Genomic DNA, 13,564 nt, shown 5'->3' on the forward strand with positions numbered 1-13,564 from the left:
GTGCGACATGGTGATCTCATATCAAAATAAACAACACATGACCTTGCAGGTGGAACCCAGTTAGAATTTTCTTCAGGTTGACTAGTCCATTGTGCTCAAAAGGTCCCTGAATAAGCGTTGTTGAATGATGTTGAATGAAATACCCATGTTTCCAGAGGTAAATCATTCAAACCCTAAAGAATTCCTATCAACACATGGTTATGATGATCCCTCACTACTTCTTGCTCGTGATCAGAGACGTACATATCGTCAGCTACCAAGGGGCATGCTCAGCAACTGACAAGCAAATCTGTGGTATTGAGAAGAATATTTGCTGTAGCCCACCATTTATACCAAGGCAAAACAATGTACATGATTACACTTCCAATCAGTTAAGATCAGAAGCCATAAGGCGGCGAACTGGCAGAAACGTTAGCACGCCGGGCGAAATGAGTCGCCGTATTTTGTCTACCGTTACGTTCTGAGTTCAAATTCCGCCGAGGTAGACTTTGCCTTTCATCCTTTCAGGGTCGATTAAATAAGTACCAGTTACGCACTGGGGTCGATATAATCGACTTAATCCGTTTATCTGTCCTTGTTTGTCCCCTCTGTGTGTAGCCCCTTATGGGCAGTAAAGAAATAGGTATTTCGTCTGCCGCTACGTTCTGAGTTCAAATTCCACCGAGGTCGACTTTGCCTTTCATCCTTTAGGGGTCTATTAAATAAGTACCAGTAACGCACTGGGGTTGATATAATCGACTTAATCCGTTTGTTTAGCCTTGTTTTTCCCTCCTGTGTGTAGCCCCTTGTGGCTATTAAGGAAATAAAAAACGTTAGCATGCCGGGCGAAATGCTTAACCGAGGTCGACTTTGCCTTTCATCTTTTCGGAGTCGATAAATTAACTACCATTTGCATACTGGGGTCGATCTAATCGATTGGTTCCCACTCCAAAAATTTCGGGCCTTGTGCCTAGAGTAGAAAAGATCCGAAGCAACAGCAGCAGCAGTAGCAGCAGAAGTAGTAGTAGTAGTAGTAGTAGTAGTAGTAGTAGTAGTGGTGGTGGTGGTAGTAGTAGTAGTAGTAGTAGTAGCAGCAGCAGTGGTGGTGGTAGTGGTAGTAGTAGTAGTCGTAGTAGTGTGACGGAACAGTAGAATATATGAGAGTGCCAATCATATAAGGTCTTAGTGTATTTATAGATTTTCTTTTTTCCCCTCCTTTCAAATACTTCCAGGATTAACCTTGCCCTTGTTTGCTTCGAGATCGATGCAGTATGTATGTACTAAGGATGTACTATTACTACACAGCCATAGCTAACCTTGTAGATAAGCAGATAAGATCAGTTTATACTTGGACGCTAAAGAATAAATGGAAACGTTATACACGTCTCTTCGCTCTTGTTCAAACTCGTCTGTGAATATTCAGTTCCATATATTATTTTATGTTCATCCGCTATTGCTTTCAAAACAGGAATATTCTGGAAGACAGCTTAAGCTAAGAACTTTATCTTTCTGATTGTCTAAGTGTTTTGAGTAGAGCGTTGTTTAGATTATGTTTTTTGAAGTCTATTGTGATTTTTCTTTCGTTTGGATTGTAAGCATTACTAAAATATATCCAACGTGTATCAAAAGCCGGAATATCGTAAATTACGTGTTTGTAATACAATACAGTTGGCAGCCAATTAAAATATCCAGCAACCTATGTTGCCATTTAAGTGTGCCAACCGTATCTAAGTACTGTATCCAAGCGGAGGGTCGTACGTCCGGTTACTCGGTTTTCTTGGCATGTGAGTGACCAAAATAGGCGTAGACGTAGCTGCGTGGTAAAAAGCTTGCATACCACGCACATGGTTCCAGGTTCAGTCCCTCAGCCTAGCACCTTGAATGTCTTGAGCCTCCGAATTTGGTAGACGAAAATTGAAAGAAACCTGTCATATCTATCTATCTATCTATCTATCTATCTATCTATCTATCTATCTATCTATGTAGCTATCTATCTATCTATCTATCTATCTATCTATCTATCTATCTATCTATCTATCTATCTATCTGTCTGTCTAACTATCTATCTATCTATCTATCTATCTATCTGTCTGTCTAACTATCTATCTATCTATCTATCTATCTATCTATCTATCTATCGATCTATCTATCTATCTATCTATCTATCTATCTATCTATCTATTTATCTGTCTAACTATCTATCTACCTATCTATCTGTCCGTCTGTCTGTCTGTCTATCTATCTAGTTATCTATCTATCTCTCTATTTATCAATATATCTGTCTCTCTATCTATCTGTCTATATATCTATCTATCAATCTATCTTATTTTCTCCTCTTTTTCTCTGTCTCTGTCTATCTTTTTGTCTCCCTCTCTCTCTCTCTCTCTCTCTCTCTCTCTTTATATATATATATATATATATATATTATATATATATACATAATTCAAAATGTGACCGCGTGTGTAACGTTGGCGATTTTTTTTTTCGTCCGTCTTCCCTTCTTTGGATCTTTCCTTTTCCTATGTTTCTGACGAAGAACTCCGCTCGAAATGTTAAACCCTCATTCTTTCCTTCTTTCCTGAGCGTCCAATAACACTATACTTGTTCCACGTCCTCGCGTTGTTGTGTTTTCTCTCTGTGCTTTCATGTTTGGATTAACTATATATATATAAAATTTATTTTTACTTGTTCTAGTCATTAGACTGTGGCCATGCTGGGGCGCCGCCTTGAAATAATTTCAGTCGAATGAATGGAGACCAGTACAACTTTTAGCCTGTTACTCATTTTATCGTTCTCTTTGAGCGAACTGCTAGGTTATGTGGGCAAACGCGCACCAACAGCGATTGTCGAGCGGTGGGAGGAGACAACTATAGCCGCAAAGACACGCACAGTGGCTGTAGGGTACAAACACAGACACACACACACACTAACACACACACACACGCACACACACATACACACACACACATACACACACACACACACATATATATATATATATATATATATTATTCGTATATATTTAATAATGCATATTACTCTACCTCCGGTATTCGAGTACTATTTTTTCCACCTTCTTTCAAATTTATATACTGACTCTGGTATATATATATATATATAATATATATATATATATATATATATACATACAAATTTAAGTCAGGTCAAACTTTTACCGTAAAATATCATTTTACCTGGGTTTCGAAGAGCTTAATCTAAGAAGGACTTAAATGGGAAGTTTGTGGTGGTGACTACATTGGTCAAACTAGCTTAACTTCGAGGGATAGACTTACGGTGCACAGGCAACAATCCGAGACCCCAACACTAGGAAAATTTTACTTATTTGCATATAGCCAATCAGAGCTCACCTTGACCTTGTTTTCAAGTCAACAAACACACTGTACCAAGTAAACTCTAGACGAAATACGTTGTTCTAAGTCGACTGATCGCCAAGTTATGCCTGATTTTAAAAGGAGATAAGTAATTGATAGAATTGTATCTATACCTATTATTTGCTTTTTGTTAGGGGCACATATGGTAAAGATGAGGATGGGAAAATGTGGGTAAAGGGTGAGGTGCTAATAACCCTCTCCCCTTACTGTTTTACAAAGTAAACAACAACACAAATAACTACGCAGAGGCAGCCATGGTTGAAACAAGAAGAAGAACAACAAGCATTATTACAAGAAAAAAGAAGCATAGTCATTCGTTAACCAAGTGACCATATCTTACCGCTTATCAATTATGCGCTCATAAATTACTTTGATAGTTGAACTCTGATTGGCTGTATGAAAATGAGATCATAACTGGGGTCCGGAACTCTCATGGGAAAAAAAATTCGCGAACAGGACACCTCTTTGTTGTAAGGTTTCTTATTTAAAGCTTGGCAGAACAAAGTAAAATGAAATATTTTCGTCAAGAAAACTATTCCCGGCCGGAAATTGAAACCACGATCTTCCGATCGTCAGTGTCACACACAAACCACTAGGTCACGGGCCTTCACATGCCAGCCGTAGGATGAAACAGAATCAGTGCTTTAGCAATTAATGATCGTCATTTGGCACTCAATACAGGAGCATCTATTTCAATTAGAAATATTTGACATCTTGTCCTAGAAATTTTGAAAAGAATTTCTAAACTGAGGAATAGTCCTCTGCTATGAATCATAAATTTCTGATAATCTTAATTGGTAGGGAATTGGCTACTGTTCATAGAAATATTGATTCCATTTGAATTGGCAAAGAAGACGTAAACATCATGTTCTTGCCTTTCCGTACAGTCTTACTACTCTAAATGGTGTATGGACATTAAGTGTTTCCTTGTAGCAATGTGGAGGCGCAATGGCCCAGTGGTTAGGGCAGCGGACTCGTGGTCATAGGATCGCGGTTTCGATTCCCAGACCGGGCGTTGTGAGTGTTTATTCAGCGAAAACACCTAAAAGTTCCACGAGGCTCCGGCAGGGGATAGTGGTGATCCCTGCTGTACTCTTTCACCACAACTTTCTCTCACTCTTACTTCCTGTTTCTGTTCTACCTGTATTTCAAAGGGCCGGCCTTGTCACTCTTTGTGTCACGCTGAATATCCCCGAGAACTACGTTAAGGGTACACGTGTCTGTGGAGTGCTCAGTCACTTACACGTTAATTTCACGAGCAGGCTGTTCCGTTGATTCGGATCAACCGGAACACTCGTTGTCGTAACAGACGGAGTGCTTCCCACTACTCTAAATGGTGTATGGACATTAAGTGTTTACTTGTAGCAATATGTTTTTGAAAGCAATGACTAAGATTGAGTCAAGTCAAGACATCAATGTTGTTTCAGTAATGGGAAGAGATTTTTTTGCTTCGCCTATGGTCGGTCATTCTCGGGGAAATACGGAAATATCACAACTCATTTTACTCTTCCTTCAAACAGAACTTTTTTCCATAACCACCTTTGTATTCTTCTATTCTTTTATTCTTTTACTTGTTTCAGTCATTTGACTGCGGCCATGCTAGAGCACCAGCCTTTAGCTGAACAAATCAACCCCAGGACTTATTCTTTATAAGCCTAGTACTTATTCTATCGGACTCTTTTGCTAAAACCGCTAGGTTATCGGTACATAAACACACCAATATTGCTTATCAAGTGGTGGTGGTGGGACAAACACAGACACACACAAATATACACACATACATACATGCATATGTACATATATATATATATATATATATATATATATGTATATATATATATATATATATATATATATATATATATATATATATATATACACATATAGGACGGGCTTCTTTCAGTTTCCGTCTACCAAATCTACTCACAAAGCTTTGGTCTGACCGAGACTATAGTAGAAAACACTTGCCCAAGGTACCACGCAGTGGGACTGAACCCAGTACCATGTGGCAAGCTTCTTACCACACAGCAATGCCTGCGCCTATTATCATACTTCGGCAAATTTACAGCAGTATTTGTCTGAAGTATAATATCCATTATGGACACAGTGTTTAAAAACTCACAAATATATCAGTTGCTGATGAAAATCTCCAAGAGCGACAGCGAGAGTGCTGAATAAACATTTCAGCGTCCTTGCAGTTTGTCAGTAACGTGTACTCACTACCAACTGCATACAGAGACAAAATCCGTCGTTACTGATAGAGAAAAATATTCAGCTCAGTTGAATAAAATTTCATTATCAGCAAAGTAGAATTAGATTAGAATGACCACGTGTGTAACATAGACACGCTGTTATTGGATTTTTCAGCAGAAAGGTTAGTATTCATTGGCAGTATGTACTGATTTATAGTATATTATTAATACTAAACCCTCAATGTTATGGATTCAAAACCCAAGAACCCTCGGTGTTATGAATTCAAAACTCAATATTCCCTACATAATAAAATAAGTACCAGTTATGTAATCGGCATGATTTAGGCGCAGGAGTGGTTGTTTAGTAAGGAGCTTGCTTCCCAATCACATATTTCCTGGTTGAGTCCCATAGTGTGGAAACTTAGACAAATGGCTTCTACCATAGCCTTGAACCGACCAAGACTTTAGACTGAATTTGGTGGACGGAAACTGAGAGAAGCCCATCGTATATATATATATATATATATATATATATGTGTGTGTGTGTGTATGTGTATATATATATATATATATATATATATATACATATATACATATATTATATATATATATATATATATACATATGTATGTGTGGGGGGTGTATGTGTGTGTGTGTGTGTGTGTATCTATGTGCGTTCATTTTTGTGTCTGTGTTTGTCCATCAGCGTTTGACAACCGGTGTTGGTGTGTTTACAGCCCCGCAATTTACCGCTTCGTCTAAGAGAAAGATAAAATAAGCACCAAGCCTAAAACTAAAATTACTTGGATCGATTAATTCGACTAAAATTCTTGAAGGTGCTACCCCAGCATGGCCGCATTCTAATGACTGAAAGAAGTAAAAGACAAATGATAAACAATAGCCACTGGTCCGAATTTTCTATCCAACCAACGACTATTGTCCAGTTGTTCGATATACCCGGTTACTTGTATGATTCTGGAGCGTCAGCTCAGACTATTTGGTCATGTTGCTCGTTTTCCGAGTTAAATCCGGCGTACCGTGTTCTCTTTCTCTGGTCGAGGTGACGACTTGCATTACCGTAAATCTTCGAGTATAGTCCGCCCTTAAGTATAATACGCAGGAGATTTTTAGGGGGCTGTACCTCTGAAAAACCTAAACGTTGTGTATAATACGCATCCCCTTCTCTACCTTGAGTCAAGGAGGTCTATATAACGTCCTTGGTTTGTAAAACTGTATACGGTAACGTCCTTTATTATTATTGTATATATAACATAATGCAAACGTGTAGCTTTTTTGTGCATTTTGTTTGCAGAAAATAAAGAAATAACAGTAATAACGTTTAATAAATGTCGCTTACTGCAAGTTATGGATGATTCTTTTATGACTTCATTGCTTTCTGGCTTAGCTTAATAAACATTGCCCGATAGCAAATAGAGACTCGGACATTGCTTAGAAAATATTTTTCATTGTTAACCTCGTATATAGTACGCACTACGGATTTTGTCCTTTAAATTTTAGGGAAAAAATGTGGATTATACTCGATGATTTACGGTAGTCTGTCACATGCCATTTGGTTGGGGCTCATGAAAAAATATCTTGCATTGATAGCGGATGACTGGGACATTGGGACACTGCCTGGAGCGTTGTCCGGAGCGATCCGTGCAAACACCGACAAATGGTGGAGGCAGAAACGCATTACAACGGTGCATGCCCACACACCGTACATGATTCATATGGCGGTTATGGCAGTCGTATGATTAAAATTCATTGCTTGGAAAGGAAAATAAAAGTAGTTTACAAATGTTCTGCATTTTAATATAAAAAAATGTAACAGTGATTAAAAAAATTTAAATCGTTGGTTATAGGATTTCCTTAGCAATATCTTTAAAGAATAATTTGCAGTTAGCAAGCAGCCAAATAGCAGTGGAATACATAAACAAGCTAGATTTATTGAATAAAACACGTCTGTTTCTGTCTAATATCCAGCACCATGACCGAAGACATTAACCTCAAGTTGCAAAGTGACATGTTGGCGACTTGCGAAATGGAAAATTTACTGCTTTTCATTCGAGTTATCAACACTCAGACGCCAGTTTTGTAGTTGATTCGACTTCGGTTATCATTATGGAAATATTAACCAAGTATTTTTAATATAAACAGGAGAAATAACTTGATTATATTATATTTCGACAAATTCATGCACATTTTGAAGCAGCGCTCCTGAAGTGAAATTAATGAGCTAACATTCATACCTTAATTATATTTATAGAGACAACTTCATATCACTTTCAATGAAATGCAGAAAATAATGTTAACTCAATTCACAGACATTTCTCTTGCAGGAAGCACGGCAAGAATGTTTGTTTTGAGATTCTGTATAGAATTTGTTCTGATTAGATGCAAAAAGCGAAATTGAAATATAATGTAGAATTTTCTTTCTAAAACGCCGACATTTTTCTTACCAATGGTTTTGATAATTAGATGAAGGACATGTAAACAAAACAGTCAAAAGGCAAAGCTCTTTGCATTGATAATTTCGTGCAAGTTTGGAGTAGAAGAGGTGCAATTTGCGTAGGGTTATTCCGGTCATCCAAATATTCGTTAGATTTTGCCCTGAAATCCTTGAATAAATATGTGGGCCCTTTCATATGTGAGATACCAGTTTGTAGTTTCATAGAATCTTAGACAGCACCCATTTTATAAGGCTAGAAACGCATCCCTAGAAAACGGTTGTTAAAGACTTTTATATCACTTGAACATTAAAGAGGATTCCAGGAGGCGCAATGGCCCAGTGGTTAGGGCAGCGGACTCGCGGTCGTAGGATCGCGGTTTCGATTCCCAGACCGGGCGTTGTGAGTGTTTATTGAGCGAAAACACCTAAAAAAGCTCCACGAGGCTCCGGCAGGGGATGGTGGTGATCCCTGCTGTACTCTTTCACCACAACTTTCTCTCACTCTTTCTTCCTGTTTCTGTTCTACCTGTATTTCAAAGGGCCGGCCTTGTCACTCTCTGTGTCACGCTGAATATCCCCGAGAACTACGTTAAGGGTACACGTGTCTGTGGAGTGCTCAGCCACTTACACGTTAATTTCACGAGCAGGCTGTTCCGTTGGTCGGATCAACCGGAACCCTCATCTTCGTAACCGACGGAGTGCTTCCATCCCAAAGAGGATTCCAACATCTTGCTACTGTCATGCCACTCCCGTATTTTTAATTATTCTTCCCCTTCTTTTCCTACTCCATCTTCTTTTTCTTTTTCTACTTCACTACCTCCTTCCTCAACTACTACTGCTGCTTAACAATCAAAACCAAGAAATCATATCAAATATTAGGACTGCTACTACCTGCTAATTCTACTAAGCCCTCACAAGAGTAAAAATAAGAGATAGACAGAAAAAAGGAAAATGTCCCTTGCTTTTGAAAACTATGGAAATATTTTTTAAAAAACATTTCATTAAATTTTTGAACAATTTCATTGTTTTTCATGCTCTACTCTAAGTTGAAAAAGATACATATGGTTAGTAGAGTTAGAGGCTGGAATAATTTTCTAAGGGATAAAAAATATCCATTATATTACTTGTATAATTACCTATGTTAACCCTGGGCATACATATGCGAGCATATTGTGCTCATAGATTACAGGTGAGGACAAAGATAAACATGAGTTTATCAGGAATTAAATTTAGAGTAAACGGAAAATGGAGAAATTTTGAGCAACAACCATTCTTGTTGATCAATAGTTCTCCATTTTCTGTTTATCTTATGTGTGTGTGTGTGTGTGTGCGTGTGTGTGTGTGTATGTATATATATATATACTCTCTTTTTACTCTCTTTTACTTGTTTCAGTCAGTTGACTGCGGCCATGCTGGAGCACCGCCTTTAGTTGAGCAACTCGACCCCGGGACTTATTCTTTGTAAGCCCAGTGCTTATTCTGTCGGTCTCTTTTGCCGAACCTCTAAGTGACGGGGACATAAACACACCAGCATCGGTTGTCAAGCAATACTAGGGTACAAACACAGACACACAAACATACACGCACGCACACACACACACACACACACACACACACACACACACACACACACACACACATATATATATATATATATATATATATATATATATATATATATATATTATATATATATATATATACATATATACGACTGGCTTCTTTCAGTTTCCGTCAACCAAATCCACTCACAAGGCTTCGGTCGGCCCGAGGCTATAGCAGAAGACACTTGCCCAAGGTGCCACGCAGTGGGACTGAACCCGGAACCATGTGGTTGCTAAGCGAGCTACTTACCACACAACCACTCCTGCGCCTATACATATATATATATTCTTTTATTCGTTACAGCCATTTGTCTGCTGCCATGCTGGAGCAACAAGCAGGTGTTATTAGTTTGACGCTCGGGAAAAATAAAGCGGAGGGAGAAAAGTTTTCTAAGGATTAGCTGTTCAACATGATGAAATACACACACACACACACACACGCGCGCGCGCGCGCGGGCGCATGCACACATATATATATCATATTATATATATATATAAACTCATCTGACTAGAAGACGTAATTTTCAAACTACATATATTCATACAATTTCTGCATATGATGTTATGTAACTAATTATTTAAAACGATCAATTATATTATTATTTTTCAAAGTATGTATAATTGAATCATGTGTGAATATATATATACAACTCAGTGAGATTGAAGAAAAAAATGGTGAAACTTACAATGTTAGACAAAAAAAATTACTATGTACCAACAGGTAGAAACCAAGCGTACAGCCTACTATGTATCGTTCTAAAAAATATATCTCATTATTATTTCATCACTGCTTGACTAGAAATTATTTGTTTTTAATCATATTTAAATGCATTAAAAGAAAAAGATTTCTACTTTCAATAATTGTGATGAAATGTGTGCAATCACGGATGCATCAATGGTTTTCAATATTTATATTCAATAATGTGGAGGTGCAATGGCCCAGTGGTTCGGGCAGCGGACTCGCGGTCGGAGGATCACGGTTTCGATTTCCAGACCGGGCGTTGTGAGTGTTTATTGAGCGAAAACACCTTAAAGTTCCACGAGGCTCCGGCAGGGGGTGGTGATCCCTGCTGTACTCTTTCACCGCTCTTTCTCTCACTCTTTCTTCTATTGGCCTATTCGCTTAGCCACCGGGGTGGCGTCATTCGAAGGCTAAAACAATGCGAACGCATTGTGACCAGCGATGTGTAACAACATCTGATGGTCTGGTCGGTCACGTGATCACGTGATATTCAATAATGTGGAGGCGCAATAGCCCAGTGGTTAGGGCAGCGGACTCGCGGTCGGAGGATCATGGTTTCGATTCCCAGACCGGGTGTTGTGAGTGTTTATTGAGCGAAAACACCTAAAGCTCCACGAGGCTCGGGCAAGGGATGGTGGCGATCCCTGCTGTACTCTTCCGCCACAACTTTTTCTCCCTCTTTCTTCTGTTGGCCTGCTCGCTTAGCCAGCGGCGTGGCGTCACTTGATGGCTAAAACAACGCGAAGTACATTGTGACCAGCGATGTGCTGCAACTTCGGATAGCCTGGTCGGTCACGGTGATCACGGTGATATTCAATAAGGCGGCGAGCTGATAGAATCGTTGGCTCGGCGACATACTTAACGGCATATCGTCCGTCTGTACGTTCAGAGTTAAATTTCGCCTTTCATCCTAACGCAGTCGATAAAATAAGTACCAGTTGTGTACTGAGGTTGATGTAAATGTCTTTCGACGACATCCGAAATTGCTGGCTTTGTACCAAAATTTGAAGCCAGTGTTTACATTCGATAAAGAGCGGAATTATTAGTACGCCGGGGAAAAAGCTTAGCGGCATTTCGTCCGTCTTTACGTTCTGAGTTCAAATTCCGCTGAGGCCGGGTTTGCCTTTCATCTTGTCGCAGTCGCTGAAATAAGTACCAGTTACGCACTGGGGCCGATGAAATCGACTTGCTCTATCCTCCTAAAATTGCTGGCTTTGTGCTAAAATTCTGAACCAATATAATACAGAGCACACCGTCACAGCGTTTGAAATGTCGATGGTTCTGATTTGCATAACACATGGAGTGATTAAGGCAGTGAGCTTGCAGAAACGTGAGCACGCCGGGCGAAATTCTTAGTGATATTTCGTCTGCCTTTACGTTCTAAGTTCAAATTCTACCGAGGTCGACTTTGCCTTTCATCCTTTCGGGGTCGATAAATTAAGTACCAGTTACGCACTGGGGTCGATGTAATCGACTTAATCCGTTTGTCTGTCCTTGTTTGTCCTCTCTGTGTTTAGCTACTTGTGGCTAGTAAAGAAATAGGTATTTCGTCTGCCGCTACGTTCTGGGCTCAAATTCCGCCGAGGTCGAATTTGCTTTTCATCCTATCGGGGTTGATAAATTAAGTACCAGTTACGTACTGGGGTCGATCTAATCGACTTAATCTCTTCCCACAAATATGAGGCCTTGCACTTCCAGAAGAAAGGATTATTTGTGATATATAAGGCGGCGTGCTTGCAGAATCGTTAGAACGCCGGGCGAAATGCTTAGTAGTATTTCGTCTGTCTTTACATTCTGAGTTCAAATTCCGCCGTGGTCGACTTTGCCTTTCATCCTTTCGGGGTCGATAAATTAAGTACTAGATGCGTACTGGGGTCGATCTAATCGATTGGCCCCTCTCCCAAAATTTCGGTCGTTGTGCCTAGATTAGATAAGCAATAACACATGGGGTGATTGGAAAAAAGATCAAAAGCAATCATTTGTATAAACATTTCCTTTGGCAGGTTAGCATGTCTAGATATGTGTATGATGGTCCAGGGTATACTTGAAGTGCAGGAGTTATGCAAACTGATATCGTGAAGTCACATAGCTTAGTCATTAGGGTGATCGCAGTTTCGATCTCCAAACCGGGCAGTGGCTTGTATACTTTAAACGAGACGCTTCGATTCACGTTACTCCAGTCCACTCAGCTGGAAATGAGTCACTCTGCGACTGATTAGCGTCCTGTTCAGAAGGGCGGGGATGAGATCTCTGTCTATTGTACATCGTGAAAACCCGATAACTGGCCCTATGAGTCCTAGAACTCGAGACAGTAATGCCCAGGGGTTGCTGTTGTTGTTGCTGCTGCTGCTACTGATGATGATGATGATGATGATGACGACGTCGACGACGACGATAATGTGAATGGTCATGATGATGATTATGATGATGCTATAAGGATGATGATGATGATGGTAGTGGTGGTGGTTGTGGTGGTGATGTTGATTATGATGATGAAGAGGAGGAAGAGGATGAGGATGATGGTGATGATGTTGATTATGATGATGAGGAGGAGGGGGAGGATGGTGGTGGTGGTGGTGTTGATTATGATGATGTTGGTGGTGATGTTGATTATGATGATGATGAGGAGGAGGAGGAGGAGGAGGTTGTTGTTGTTGGTGGTGATGATGATGATGATGATGCAGTCTCATGGAACTCTCATCAAATACTCTGGTTTTCTGTTTAACATCAGTGGTTCTCAGCCATTTTTCATTTACAGACCCCTTTGACACCCTTTTTAAATCTGATGGATCCTCATAACCATTTCACGTTTTTAAAAAAACCTATTATAGTTTTATAATCAAGTATTATTAAGAATTGCATTTAAAAATTGTTAAAATATTTTGTGTATTAAAAAGGTATAACCATAAATTTCAACAGTAAAATCTTATATCTATCTCCAAGGCTCATATGGACCACGAATCGTAACCACTGGTTTCCACGAAGAAACTTCCACTTCCTCATGGTACCGATTAAATATTCAATAATGTTAGCTATTTAGTGCTACGTTTCGCTAATGAGGTCAACTAACACCGAAACATCCTTCATTTTAAAACCGAACAGATTTAAGCTCATGCTCTCCTTACGTGCCCTCATTCAAGTTTTTACTAATGTTGATGTTGGAGATTTTTTCTTCTTTTCTCTCTGTTGACAATAATTATCAT

The sequence above is a fragment of the Octopus sinensis genome, linkage group LG3, assembly GCF_006345805.1.
Source record: "Octopus sinensis linkage group LG3, ASM634580v1, whole genome shotgun sequence".
Lineage (NCBI taxonomy): Eukaryota > Metazoa > Mollusca > Cephalopoda > Octopoda > Octopodidae > Octopus > Octopus sinensis.